The 13,237-nt window shown below is 39.7% G+C and overlaps 1 protein-coding gene across 12 annotated transcripts in view; it reads right to left on the reverse strand.

Moving 5' to 3' along the window:
- Positions 1-12,000, reverse strand: part of map2 (microtubule-associated protein 2) — a 95,015-nt gene extending 83,015 nt beyond the window's left edge. For 4 of the 12 annotated variants that reach the window (XM_056388783.1, XM_056388781.1, XM_056388780.1 and 1 more), the window contains exon 1: positions 11,899-12,000. The gene's annotated coding sequence lies outside the window, so the exon portion shown is untranslated. Of the gene's footprint in view, positions 1-4,992; positions 5,081-10,588; positions 10,641-11,547; positions 11,566-11,898 lie in introns of those variants that run through there. The other 8 variants (XM_056388785.1, XM_056388784.1, XM_056388782.1 and 5 more) reach the window with 5 other exon arrangements.
- Positions 12,001-13,237: the final 1,237 nt, after the last annotated feature.

A 13,237-nucleotide genomic window follows, 5' to 3' on the forward strand; every position in this document is an offset into this window, starting at 1 on the left:
GCTTAACTTTGCCTTACTGTGCTTTAATAAAACTGACTCAATACATGTTTGAGAGCTCACAGGTTTTCTAATTTAATTCTTTCTGTGTAAATGCAAAACCTCCAACAGTGAGCAATAATTATTAAATGATATCTCCACATCACAATTGGATTACTAGCGCCAGGTTGCCATGGAAGCAAAAGGGGCGCTTGATGCAACAGCTGAGCAAACTTGGCATATACGAAATATACACAGAGCAGGAAAACAAAGGGAGAGAAGGGAGAGAGGAGAAGGGTGATCATGCAGATCCAGTCTTTCATTTTCAAGTCAGTCCCCTGGAAGCAGTGACGACAATACATATAAGGAAAGCAATGGCAGGTTGCAAACACTTCCTTCTCTAGGATTCCTTCATCCATTCCCTCATCCTTCCAGCCACTGCTGCTGAAAACAAGAGAGGCACATAAACCCATGTGCCGCGGTAGAATACTGCAACAAGCAAATCAAATAGAAGGCGTGCCTGCTCACAAGAGGCACATGGACTGAAGCCAGTGAAAAAGCAGCAAGCTTTACTCTGTGTTTGTGTGTGTGTGTGTGTGTGTGTGTGTGTGTGTGTGGCCAGTGGGTGGTTTGACTTAATGGCTTCCAGTGAGCAAACGCAACATGGCTCTATGTATGATTTTAGCAGCTATTGTGAGCCTGATGTGTTGGCCTGACTACTACTATTAATCGGGAACAGTCGGACAAAGTTGGGGTTAGACAGAGTAAGTCTGGCATCGTCAGACTGAAAGTAAGCTTGTGGGGTTTAGTCTGGACAGTTAGGGGTGTATCTGGGCTAGATGGAGCTAAATGAGGTAAATGTGGACTACAAGGGGGTGGATATCAATTATCCATCCAACTAAAGCTATTTTTTAAATAATTAAACAAATTCTGAGAAAACTGTATGAAGTATTCTGCCAAGGGCTGTAATTACTTCAATTTTTTTTTCTAAAATTAAAAATAATATCCTGTATCCCGTTTCATTAATCTGCCTTATTCTGTTGGGCAATTTCTAGACAGCGCAACAACTGAAACTGTGCCAGAACAAATGCTATTACCTACGTTTTTTAGTCTTCAAGGCCGAATATGAAATGAAATGACATTTTAAAAAGGTGGTTTAGGGTCAGCATTACTCTGGTTGATTCGAGTCATGTCTCTGGCAGGTAGTTTGGTTAAGCACACATCTTCCACATTTGTTTTGCTTCCCACTGGTAGTGTGTCTTTCCCCCCACTGAGAAACAATCTTGTGTAGATTTCCAATCCCTATAGTCTGAAAAATTTGACCAAATAAAAAGGAAAAGACTTTGTAGATTTAATGCCACGCATTCACCTCCACTTTTATTTTTCCATAAAATTCCCTCCAAGACATATCCTTCCTGCAATAGGCCATTGTGCGTGTGCGTGTGTATGTGTGTGGTCTGCCAGTAAAGTAATCCCATCCTCTTTTTCTCTGGTGTAATCCTGTAATTTCCTGCAGTAGGAAGGTTCCCACTCACACTTAATCATATATAAACTAGCCCTTAATCCTGGTAATCTAATAACCACTGTATTGTTTGTGCTGCTCTGTGTGCAAGTTGTTTTGTACGCTCTTCCTTAAAGTCTCTGTGGTTTACATTGTATGTTATTATGTTAAGGCTCATGATGGAAAGTTGAAAGTCCGTAGAGGCAGATGCGGACAATGGATAGCTAGGTTCTACATATTTTAGCTTAAAAAATGTCATGAGTAAGTCATTTTACCATTTTTTTGTGGAATTCCTCTTGAATGGCCTTGTTTAACTGTCATCCAATTTGATATTTACTGTATATAGTTAGCCTTTCTGTAGTCTCAAAGGGGAATGAAGTTATAGGCAAAGGGAGATGTAGGGAGATATAGAAGTTGTATCCAATTATTAGTAAGAGTTGTAGCTGTCTAAGGTTAGAATTTATTAAATGTGAGAAAAATCTAATTTCAACACATATAGTGACTACCACCCACATTAATTTAACACCTCATAACCTTTACTTAAAGATACATTTGAAATCGTTACACTGCATATCTAAATATAAAATACAAACAATTGTATCATGTGCTTCATTATCACAAAAACATGAGAAACAGTAAGATGCCAGTAAAAGATAAGCTCCAGCTGCCTTTCATTTCATCTGTTTTATCATGCAGGACAGTGGGACAATGCCAAAAGCTTCATTAGTGCACTCCTCGTTTTTGGCACACCAGCGCACCAGCAACCTCCTCTCACAGTTTTCATGTTCTTTTGTTGGCTGAGTGGCACTTAGTGGGTAAAACCACAAGCTATAGGACGCAGTATTCACATTGTCTGTGATCTTTTCCATGTGTTTTTGGAGGTGGTAATGCTGCTGCTGCTTTTCTTACAGAACAGTGGGATTTATATTTACAGCAGCACCTCCATTTCCATTTATCATTATTTTCCTTTCATTTATTGCCACATTGGTATTATTGTGAAGGAGGATGCGTTCCAGTTCATAATATGATATTTTTGAGGTGATGATTTATACTTACCAACTATTTCAACCCCCTACTTCTGTTTTTTTTTAAGTTTGAAAAATGGTTTCAACACAAGGACCAATAACTGGTTCCCCTTCCAAGCAATCCTCTTAACATGCATACATGACCTGAACAGGTACTTCAGCATAAGTACAGCAGATGAAGTACAGGTGAAAATAGGGTTTGGACAGAACAGATGGTCCAAGATTAAAGCCTGAGAGAAGGGAGCTGCTTCCCCACCCCCTGAAGAGTCAACCCACAGGTTGTTTTAGAGAAGGAAGTGCACACACACACACACACACACACACACACACACACACACACACACACACACACACACACACACACACACACACACACACACACACACACACACACACACACACACACACAATAATGGATCTGTGATAATCCTTGATAGTGCAGCTGTGACAGTAGATGTCTCATGAGTAAAGCTCTTTAGTGTTTGGGGTTATGTGAATCCTGCTCTAAGTAGGAGCTGGTGACAAAGTTATGGAATAAGATTGGCCTGTCAAGAACAGAAAAGTCTGCCACAAACAAAGCACCCAATGACACAAAGCATTCAAAAGGGTTCGGGAGCTAGCAGGCACATCATCTAGACTAATCAGCTACCGAGGGATGTTTGGTGTATTTGTACTTTCTGCATGTATGTGAGAGTGTGTTAATGTGTGTGCCTGCTCTGCTCTGTGAGTGGGTATGCATGCGTGTAGGCATGGGTGTTTATTACATAACTGAATGAGGGACGGATTGCTTCCCCAAAGACGACCGCTGAAAAGATGAAATGCAACACTTCAAAAACAATGAGGGAATAATTCATGCTTTTTTCTCATGTCTAACTTGTAAGCTTTTACGCCCAGAATTCCCAGAGATCTCCAACAAGTTCAAAACCATAGATCACACACTTGACAAAACGTCTGGTGACACTTCCAGCAATATGGTGTGAAACAAGGAAAGCCAGCGTGCCAGGAGATGAGGAACAAAAATCAAACGTTAGCTGCCTCCAAATGGTGAATCAGCATTTAGTCTATTTTATAGATTGTGTATCCTGACTGCGTCTCAATTTGTAATAAATGGACTTAGGTTGGTAAGTTGCAATAAAATCCATTACAAGTGGAACCACACATGTAAATGTTTTTCCTTCCTTGACAACTACACACATCACTTTCTCATGTAACGTTTACTGTTATATTTGACAGTATAATTCTCATCCTGCTTGTTTGCGTTACATGAAGCCTGACATTTCTTGTTAATCTGGAACCACTGACATTTCATTAACATTGTTGTTTTTCATGTGATTAAATGCATCTCTGACTTTCCCTGATGTGAATAAATGGGCTTTTAACATATCTCAGGTGGATTTACACCTCAAATTGATGGGGGTTTTGCATTTTTCTGAACACAGCGCCATTATCCAAGAAGCATGTTAATGTAGGTGGAAATAAGGTCATAATGTGTTATTCACTTGAGTGCTCTCTGTCTGTTTTCTCATTTAGTTGAGTAAGAAAAATGAAGATTTTATTCCTCTGCAGTGCTGTCATTCTGCAGACTCCTGTGTCTGGTCTGTGTCGCAGACCTTAGGGGGCGTCACCATCAACCCCTGTGCACCGTCAAGAAAAGCCATTAAGAGGAGCAGGGTGGAAGACAGAGCAGTAATATTAAAGCATTTCAGTAAAGTGAGGTGAGATGCAATTGTCCAGACAGAGGCTGTAACACAAGCGTTTTATATAAGCTTATGCTCAGTATCAGCATTTACAGTACGTTAGGCTGTTAGGAAGGGAGTTGATAAAGAATAACTGTATTCATCATAACGCAATGTTTTGTTAAATTATGGAACTATAAAGGGGAAACACCACATAACAAATGGTGGAGCCTGTAAAACCACATTTGAGCCAGGGCTAAGTACATTTCCATTTAATTCTGCTGGGAGCCACCTGAAACCTCATGAAGAACCTTTGGGAATCTCCAGTCTATATAGCTTTGTCATAGATCATTGCTCCTTGATTGACGGGATCTCTCTGGTGCCAGCTGTACTCTGCTATCAGACTTCAGACTATGAGGACTCTCATCAGTGCATGAAGAATTCTTGATCAAAAAAGTAAAGAGGAAAACACAGAGAAGGCTTTGGAATATTTGAGAAATATGTCTGATATCTGTTTCATTTTAAAACTCTCGTGGACATGGATTTGGTGGACGGTGAGGATTTGATTGCACTGGGTGGGAATCTTTGGGGTGTTTGCTATCTGATAATGAGCCAAGTGTGTCCCAGTCTATGCACTGCTCACTCTATGATACCATTAACTATAATATTTGTTATAAAATGTATTTTTTATTTATATACTAAATGTATTAATTTACTTACTTTCTTGCTACATGTATTACCAAGATTACAATGCTAGTTACATTATTGCACTATGTGAGAGAGAGAGTTTAATTGCAGCAAAACAATCACTAACCTGAGGTTTTGCCCCCATAACAGTGTTTTTCTAGGCAGATGGCCATTTAGCTGTCTTTCTGTGCCCACACACTCTTCTGTGGAGCCTGTTATAAGGCATTCTGCAAAATGCAGGGAAATACAGAGTGTAACTGAATTGGATGAAACAGGCTGAAAGAAACTAGATTACAGCATTATGTCACAAAATAAAGCCTTGGATGCACTCAACATCACACTTGAGATATCAAAGATTTTTTTTTCCTCATAACACAATCACATATAACTATAAATGATACCCACACATGAGCATACACTCCCACACATATACTGAGGGCTGAACACTGACGCACACACAAAATACACTGAACAATCATAGTTCACAGACACAGATGCAAGACACATTTACTTTCCTAGAGGAGAGCAGAGGAGAGACATTAGGTGTACTGTGAGTCAGCCTTATGTTTCAGCCCACACATGTACTTCTATCAGGTATCTCTGTCACATACTGCTGGGTCAAGAGAACATGGTTCTCTAGAAATAGATACATTCTATAGACTTCTGACATCTGTCTGCTCCCAAAATAAATCCCCCATTCAAAATTCTAGCTGCATCTTTTATTTATTCATTTATCTGCTGCTATTGCTTTTTTTTTACGTAACATGCAGCAGCAATACGTAGGCTTCTCAAAGAAGCCATGTCTCCAAATTCACAAAGATCTTTTTGTGCTGTGGAAGAAAGAGTTGAGCCCAAACATACAGCTATTGCAGCTGGCCTGTTGACATCTCTGTCAACCTGCTTCATATATCTGCTGCTGAGTGTTTTTCTGGTTACTTTTTCAAATGAAGTAACCTCAATCAGATACTGTATGTTCTGTATGTTTACTTTCAGTCTACTTTTTACTCAAGAAGCAACATTTTCTCAAGCAAACTATACGGCCCAAACAGGCTTTGCTACATGAAAAGAAACAGAAGGGATAGTGCTGCATCTTCTATACTGTATGTGTAAACGCAGACTAATCCAGTCCCTTTTGATGCCACATTTTAAGCCAGAGCTTCAACTTGAGTATGCAGGGTGTTGTCAAAAGCACAAAATTCTTGCACACCTGAATAATACACTCAGTTGCCAGTTTATTACAGGAAGCTAAAATTAATGCAGTCTAATAAGACAGTCTGGCAATAAATCCTTCCTGTCAGGAAGAAAGATAGAGTCTGAGTGTTGGGACAGATTCTTGTGGGATTGACTTGACTGATCTCAGCCTCACCCCAAACTAAAGGTCAGCTAGCTCAACCCCAAGTGTCCCTTAGGGCAGAAACATCAAAGTTGAAGAGCAGAAGCCCAACAAGACACTTAAAAAAAAATGTACAAATCACTGTGCTGTGTAGCAGGTAGAAATCTGTCAGTGGACATACTGAATATGCATTCACTGCAAATCAGGTGAGGTCAGCCATGCTACTCCTGAACCACAGCCAAAAATGGAAATTACTTAGCTTAGACTTGTCAGTGTCCCTTCCCTGACAGGATTGTCAGGAGTACAACAACTGAAGTCAGCATGCTGCAGTCCATCAGCATTTTAAAGCTGATCCAGGATTAGGACTTACACTTTTTATTTTCTTTGAATATTGGAAGAATCACTGAGATCTAATGGAAATGAGATGATTGTAAAGGCACTAAAACCTGACCCTCATGAGTAAAACATGAGATCTGACATCGCCCATTCAATGGAGATGAACCTTTAAATCACTTTAGTTCAGTGAAGTTTCATGATGAACTTCTTTTTTTTTTTCTTGAACCCATTATATGCAACTTTCATTAGTACCACTAAGGAAAACAGGTCCCATAAATAAGGGATGTCACAAGAACCAGTACTTTGGTACCAGTTCGATGCCAAAATTTAAAAAAAATGTGATGGTACTCGTTTTTCTACAGTAGCGTAGGTACCAAAGGTACCATAGATGTCATAGGTAGGCTACTTGAGATGTGATTCTTCAGGAACTGATGGGGGCAGCGTCTGACTCTCACGTCAAACTCGAAGAGCAGAAGAAGGTGGGCAACAATAACAACAACACATGGAACTGTAGCATCAAGTGCGGGTGCAGCAACAGGTCCATTGTGACTTGTGGAAAAAAAACATGCACATGCCATGACTCATGTAAGGAGATATTTTGTATTTGATACAAAATCAGCAGGGAAAAGTTATAGACAACCAAAAGCCAGTATGCAAACGGTACCACAGAAAATTAAAGGAGGAAACATCTCAAATTTTGGTTGGTTTTACTTGACCATTACATTATTCACAGCACTTTGAGGACATAAAATGAACGTAAATACGGGACAAATTGCGTCCTGTACTGATTCAATACAAGATCATCCTGTATTATTTGAAGAGCGGCAAAATCAGTTTGCAGCCTCCTTCCACAGGCAGAAAATCCAGCACAGTCGTATTCTTCATCTTTGGCTATTTCAGATGGCTCTGCCTGATACACAGATTACGATACAGAGAAAACAAGTAGGCCAACTAGAATTTTGTCGGGAGGCAGAACGAAATTTGATGGAGGCGGCCACCTTCCAATTCTTTATGCAGTAAAAACCCTGATAACATAGCAACAGCTTATACAGTGAGCTGCATGCTCACAACAGTTTGGTAGGTAAAAAAAGCAGAATTACAATTGCTGGACAAACAGTAACAGAACACAGACCTCACTGCTGCAACCTGCTGTAAACTATAGGTGATGTAACTTTATGTTGGGTGGGAAGACCATTGTTCAATGAGACATTCGATCAAAGATTTGAACCCTGATGTCAGCAAGGCACTGACTCTACCAGCTCAAGCTTGCCCATCTGCAACTGACCCTGATCTGAAAAGAACAATTTCCCTAAATGTGTCAATGCCAGTTTATTATGGCACAGGCATTTCAGATACAATCTTCACAATACATTAAAAAAAATATATACCGGCCATAAAGCCTGACCTGATATCTGGTGGAGGCATTAAATTGTTGCCATGAGGTACCCTTGGCCCTGTGCCCTCCACTATATAACTGAATATAAGCAGCCAGCTAATCTACAATGCCAAGCTGTTTATCAATGACATGTCAGTTGTTTATGGACCCCGTGTTCCAGCTTGTTTTTTATTTTCTCTCCCTATCCTTCAAAAGAAGAGAGGTCAACTTTGTGTGCAGAGATAAGAGAAATAATCCTGGGTCTAAGCAGTTTGCAGTCTCTAGATGACTCCAAGCAATCAATAAACTGTTATTAATAGTTGTCTATTGCAGGGAAATTTCATGACTGTGCAAAATGTTTTTGAAGTGACATTCAATACTGTCAACAGGGCATGTTTAATAAAAAAAAAAATTGATTGTTACATCGCTAACATTTGTCTTTAGAAATATAACTCCACAATGAAAGAGTCACATGTTGCAGACTTTAGTGAGTTATTTCTGTAATGAACATCTGCTACTTTCCACCTGTGTTACAAAATCTCAAAATGAACACCACTCTATGAAGATGGAGGATTGTCCCTCAAGAGTTGCCTTACTTAAGTTTTGACTTAGGGCATGGTTTGTCTGAAACTGTGTCTAAATATCTTAAATTAATATGGAGTGTATAAAATACTAGTCTAAGGGTATTGAAAGATTGTCCTGTTGGAATCTCACCTTCCGGAAATTGTTATCTGAATTTTTCACTCTTTTCAAACATTTCAGAGACCAAACATTAAATTGAAAGAGAAAGCAGCTGGTAAATGAATCACTAACGAAAATAATGGTTAACTGCAGCTCTAGTTGATACCTAAGTGTAAGCATCGCATAGGAGCATCTTCTCACTATCTCATAAGCGTGTTTACCGATGGGCTAATCTTCCTAAAACCTGGAGTGCTTCTCTTCGCCAGTGAGGCAGAGAAAAGGGAGAGATTGGCAGCTAGTTGGCAGACATGGCTGTTGGGTGTGCTGGTGCTACTGCCAAAGCTACCACTGAGTGTCTCTCCTCTTTCATACAAAGAGCCTTTCCAAATTTCTCTGTCTCACACACACACAGAGCATTACGTCATCTTTGAATGTGACAAGTGAGGACTGCCTGTTTGTGTGCATTTACGTGTGTGTGTGAATGGCCAGCTGACTAAGTATCTTTGTAGGAATCAGGATTAGGTTGCCTCACTGAAACACAGAGCTTATGTAAAGCTGACCTACAGTACGTGGCACCACACGAGTGTGAGCTGCTGCAGTGCAACGGAGATGGCACCTCTGCCTGGACTGTTCACTCTGAGGGTGACTGTACTAAAGACAATAAAAATAATCAATTCACTTAATGTTTCCTCTATGTTTTCATTCAAGAAAATTTTAGTTGAGTGGTCTTAAAGGAATGTCTTTTTACAGCTTAGACCTTACTTTTTCAGTTTTTCCCCCCATTCAGTTTTACCAAACTTTAGAACATTTTACACATAAACGTATTGAGACAGGAGTGAAGTGACACAGCATTACTGTACAACAGTCAGAGTCCATTAGGTCAAGCAACACATGGTCAGACAACAAATCCCTGGTTTAACCTAATTATTTGAACAATCTTATCATGAGCTGAAAACAGAGGTGAATGTTACATTCATTAACTTAACTGTCCACCGTCTATGTCCATGAGATCTTCAATGCAGTGGACAATTGTTACAGACAATACAGGTGTGTTCACCTTTGCTTATTCTACACTGTCTCTGTGCCGATGCCATGTCTCTCTTCGACTTTGTTTTCCATATCTCAGCAATGCAGTTGATGGCTAAAATAGTATCATAACTGAATGAAGGTCAAAGCAACAATAATAACACTTAGGTGATAAAAAGCCCAGAATACTGCATACTTCCAGGACAAAAGTTTAACTGTACCCTGGGCTTTATTATCAGGCACAGAGCACTCCCGTTTACGCTAAAACCCCAGGCTATGCCAGACAGACACTTCATGTTTAATTCATTCACATAAAACTCACCATGTACATCAGTTGTCATCCACACCACTAGTGTATAAGTTCATTGGGATTTCTAGAAACACAAAGACCAAAAGGATAACTCTATGGAAGACCATCCTTTATCAGAAAACCACTCATTGCTCTGGTTCATCTAATGACTGACTGACAGTCTTTCAATCCAATCTGTCTGCTGTATCAACCACACATAACACAGGCAGTGATTCATTATCTGAGATAGAGTATAGACCACCCATCACTTTCACATCTGCACTTTCAGCTGATGTCTCTTCCATTAACAAATACCTAATGAATATTCACTTGCTACCAAATTAGTTCTGTAAATCTGTCAGTAATTTCTACTATGCAATGTCACAAGGAGTTTAAGGATGAGAAAACAGGGTACTTCTATCGCTGGTAGAGAACAGGCACATCATGGTAAAGACTGGCCCATTTCAGAAGTGCACTTCCTTGTAAGCTGTTACTAAAACACCTATACAATCAATAAACCTTGCCTACCTACTTTGCCTACCTACCTTATCATTTACAACATTTAAATGTAGCATTGACCACTAAAAATTTGTAATTTTTGTACACAGAAACACATATGATCAGAGTTGCAAACACAATATCCTAATGTTAATGCACTTTAGCGGTTGCAAATAATAACTTACTGACAATGCAGTTCCAGTTTTCTTAACATCCTGGCTAGAAGCGTGTAATGGCCAAAGGACTGTGGAATAACAGAAACCAATAGTTGACCAGGCTAGTCCTCTAAAACAGGAGCCCACTCCCTCAGCAAGGAGGAGCTCCCAGAAGCTTTCCTGATTGTTCATGACTCAATGCATCCCAGCCTCATCCTGAATGCATCAGGCATTTAAATGTATCTTCACACACTGTAGCAAGTGGACTTGACATAAGGGAGTCAATAGCCAGCCCCTGTATGGAAATGAGATTTGACTGAAGCCTACATGCTCAAGACTTCTATCATGTACAAGCTACACATTTAATATCCATCTAATATGAGGAAAAGGATCTCTGAAGTGTAACAGCCGAGACTCTTTTGGCTGCATTTGCTATGTTGGGAATATGATGGAGCAGGGATTCAATAAAGAGATCAGGTCTTAATGTAGCCAGCTTTCATACTTGATTTTATCTGATCTGATTAAATCAGCCCAACAACATAAATGTAAGAGTTAAAAATAGATCATTTAAAATAAAATGTCATTGTCTTGATGGGAATAATAAACATGCAGGTATTGGGCTTTAATCTGTGTGATCAATCAAAGAGGGGCTAGCCAATATGACTCAGCACCTGTTTTTGCAGCCCTCTCTTTCTTACCCATTGAAGAGATCATAAATGACGATTATATTACTACAAGGACTTCTTATCTATAATTTTTCACCGTGACCTTATCTTATAGCTTTCTACAGTGTGTTATGGGCTTACTGTAGCCATATAGCCGTGCACTGCCGCCGCAGCAAGGCAAGTTCCCGCAGTGACCGCAGTAGGTGAAGCCTTTATGTAGCACAATGCAGACATTATCCTCTCAACCAGTCAACTAAACAAGCATTTCAGTGCGTAATTGGACCAATTATAGACACGGTAATTAGATCAATCAATAGGTCTTACCTATCTCAGATCTGGTTTCTAGATCTGTTGCTCAGCTGTGATTTCATCAGACTGATTCCGCAACACTGCTCATTTAACCTTGCTGACAACACAAACGAGACAGCTCACAGACTCACAAGAACCCAGACCCAGTTCTGTAGACGAACAATGCGTCCTTTCTCCATCCACACCACACAGAGAGGGGCACCTCATCATTTCAGCTTCAATGCGTGCTCAAATGTCCATTCAGTGTCGGCAGTAAAGACTCTCTCTGACCGCCAATATCACATGCTGTTTTGAGTCATTGTACTTGTAAATATATGGTTTTATCACAACGCTGTTATAGAAAGAAAGAAGTGTAATATTTTTTACCTGTCGGGCGCAGTGCCTTCCAGCGCAACTCCTGGTCTGTCGGACACCGAGAGGCTCCGCAGCCTACAATTACCGTAATGACTGTACTAGTCACACCACTAGAGTGTAGCTGTGCTTTCGCAAGTAATTACGGTGTTGTGGTCCACCCATTTGCTAGAAATTACCAGAGAGGCAGAATTAACAAAAATGTGTTAATAATTTAAACTTGAAAAGAATTAAAAGCAAGGTTAACGTAAATGTTACTCACTTAATTTGTTGCTCACCTCAGCAGTAGAACCGTCGTTGTCTGTAGTCTGATCCAACTTTCCACAAAGCAAAACGATGAAAATGTGCTGGCTGGTCCTGTCCACTTTTTTGCTAGCCATTAATAGTAAAGGGTGATGTTTGAATACACACCGCATTGCCTCGTAGTCGTTTAATTTTTGACAGTAAGATTTAGCTTTAACAGATCTGTTAAGGTTAGCTAAGGGCATTAGCATACAAATGTTGGCACGAGGCTAGCTCAGAGACGTTCTTCTCTTTATACAAATAATTTAACGGCTATTTAAAATCAGGTGACAAGGAATACAACCTATTGACAATTTTTTTGTTTTTTTCAGAGCAAACAGAAGATCATTTCAGAGGGATCATGTCAAACGCCATGTCTTAAGTTGGACAGAAAGCACAGGTGTAATTAATTGGCTAATAACATACTTCCTGCATGCCGGTGCACTGGCATGGCTTACCTTAGGCCACAAACCACGCAGAACATAATCGTACTTACCCCATCGGTTGCAGTTTTATCCAAACGTTTTTATTAGCTGATGAAATTTATTTTGCCACTTGAGGAAGGTTAATAGGATGGTTTGTTAAAAGTTTGGAAAAAATATATTAATACTCCAAATTATCCGGACTTGAAGGTAAACAGTTTTCATTGGAACTACTTTCTATTAAAGAAATACTCCCTGATGTACCAATTCATTTAACATAAGAGCAGTTACATTACAGTGTTGTTATTTTCCATTTATACTGCTGCATTGAATTAGCATACATACAATGTTGAGTTGGTTGAGGTGTTCTTGGACGTGTTAGAGCACCACCCAGAGTGTAACTGCAGCAGTTACAACCATGTAGATATAATATATAACAGAGTACTGTTATAGTAGTACACAGTAGTAGTAGTAGTGCACAGTAGTGTGTATATATCTGTGTATACATGCATTTAGAGCTAATTTGAATGAATGGCAGTTCACCAATAATCTGTCAGAGGTTAAATCAAATGTTGAAGTGACTAATTTCTAATGTTGACTGAGGATGATTTGTAAAGGAGCAATATGGCCCCCATGTGGCCACCAGAGGT

Source organism: Seriola aureovittata, chromosome 11 (assembly GCF_021018895.1).
Source record: "Seriola aureovittata isolate HTS-2021-v1 ecotype China chromosome 11, ASM2101889v1, whole genome shotgun sequence".
Lineage (NCBI taxonomy): Eukaryota > Metazoa > Chordata > Actinopteri > Carangiformes > Carangidae > Seriola > Seriola aureovittata.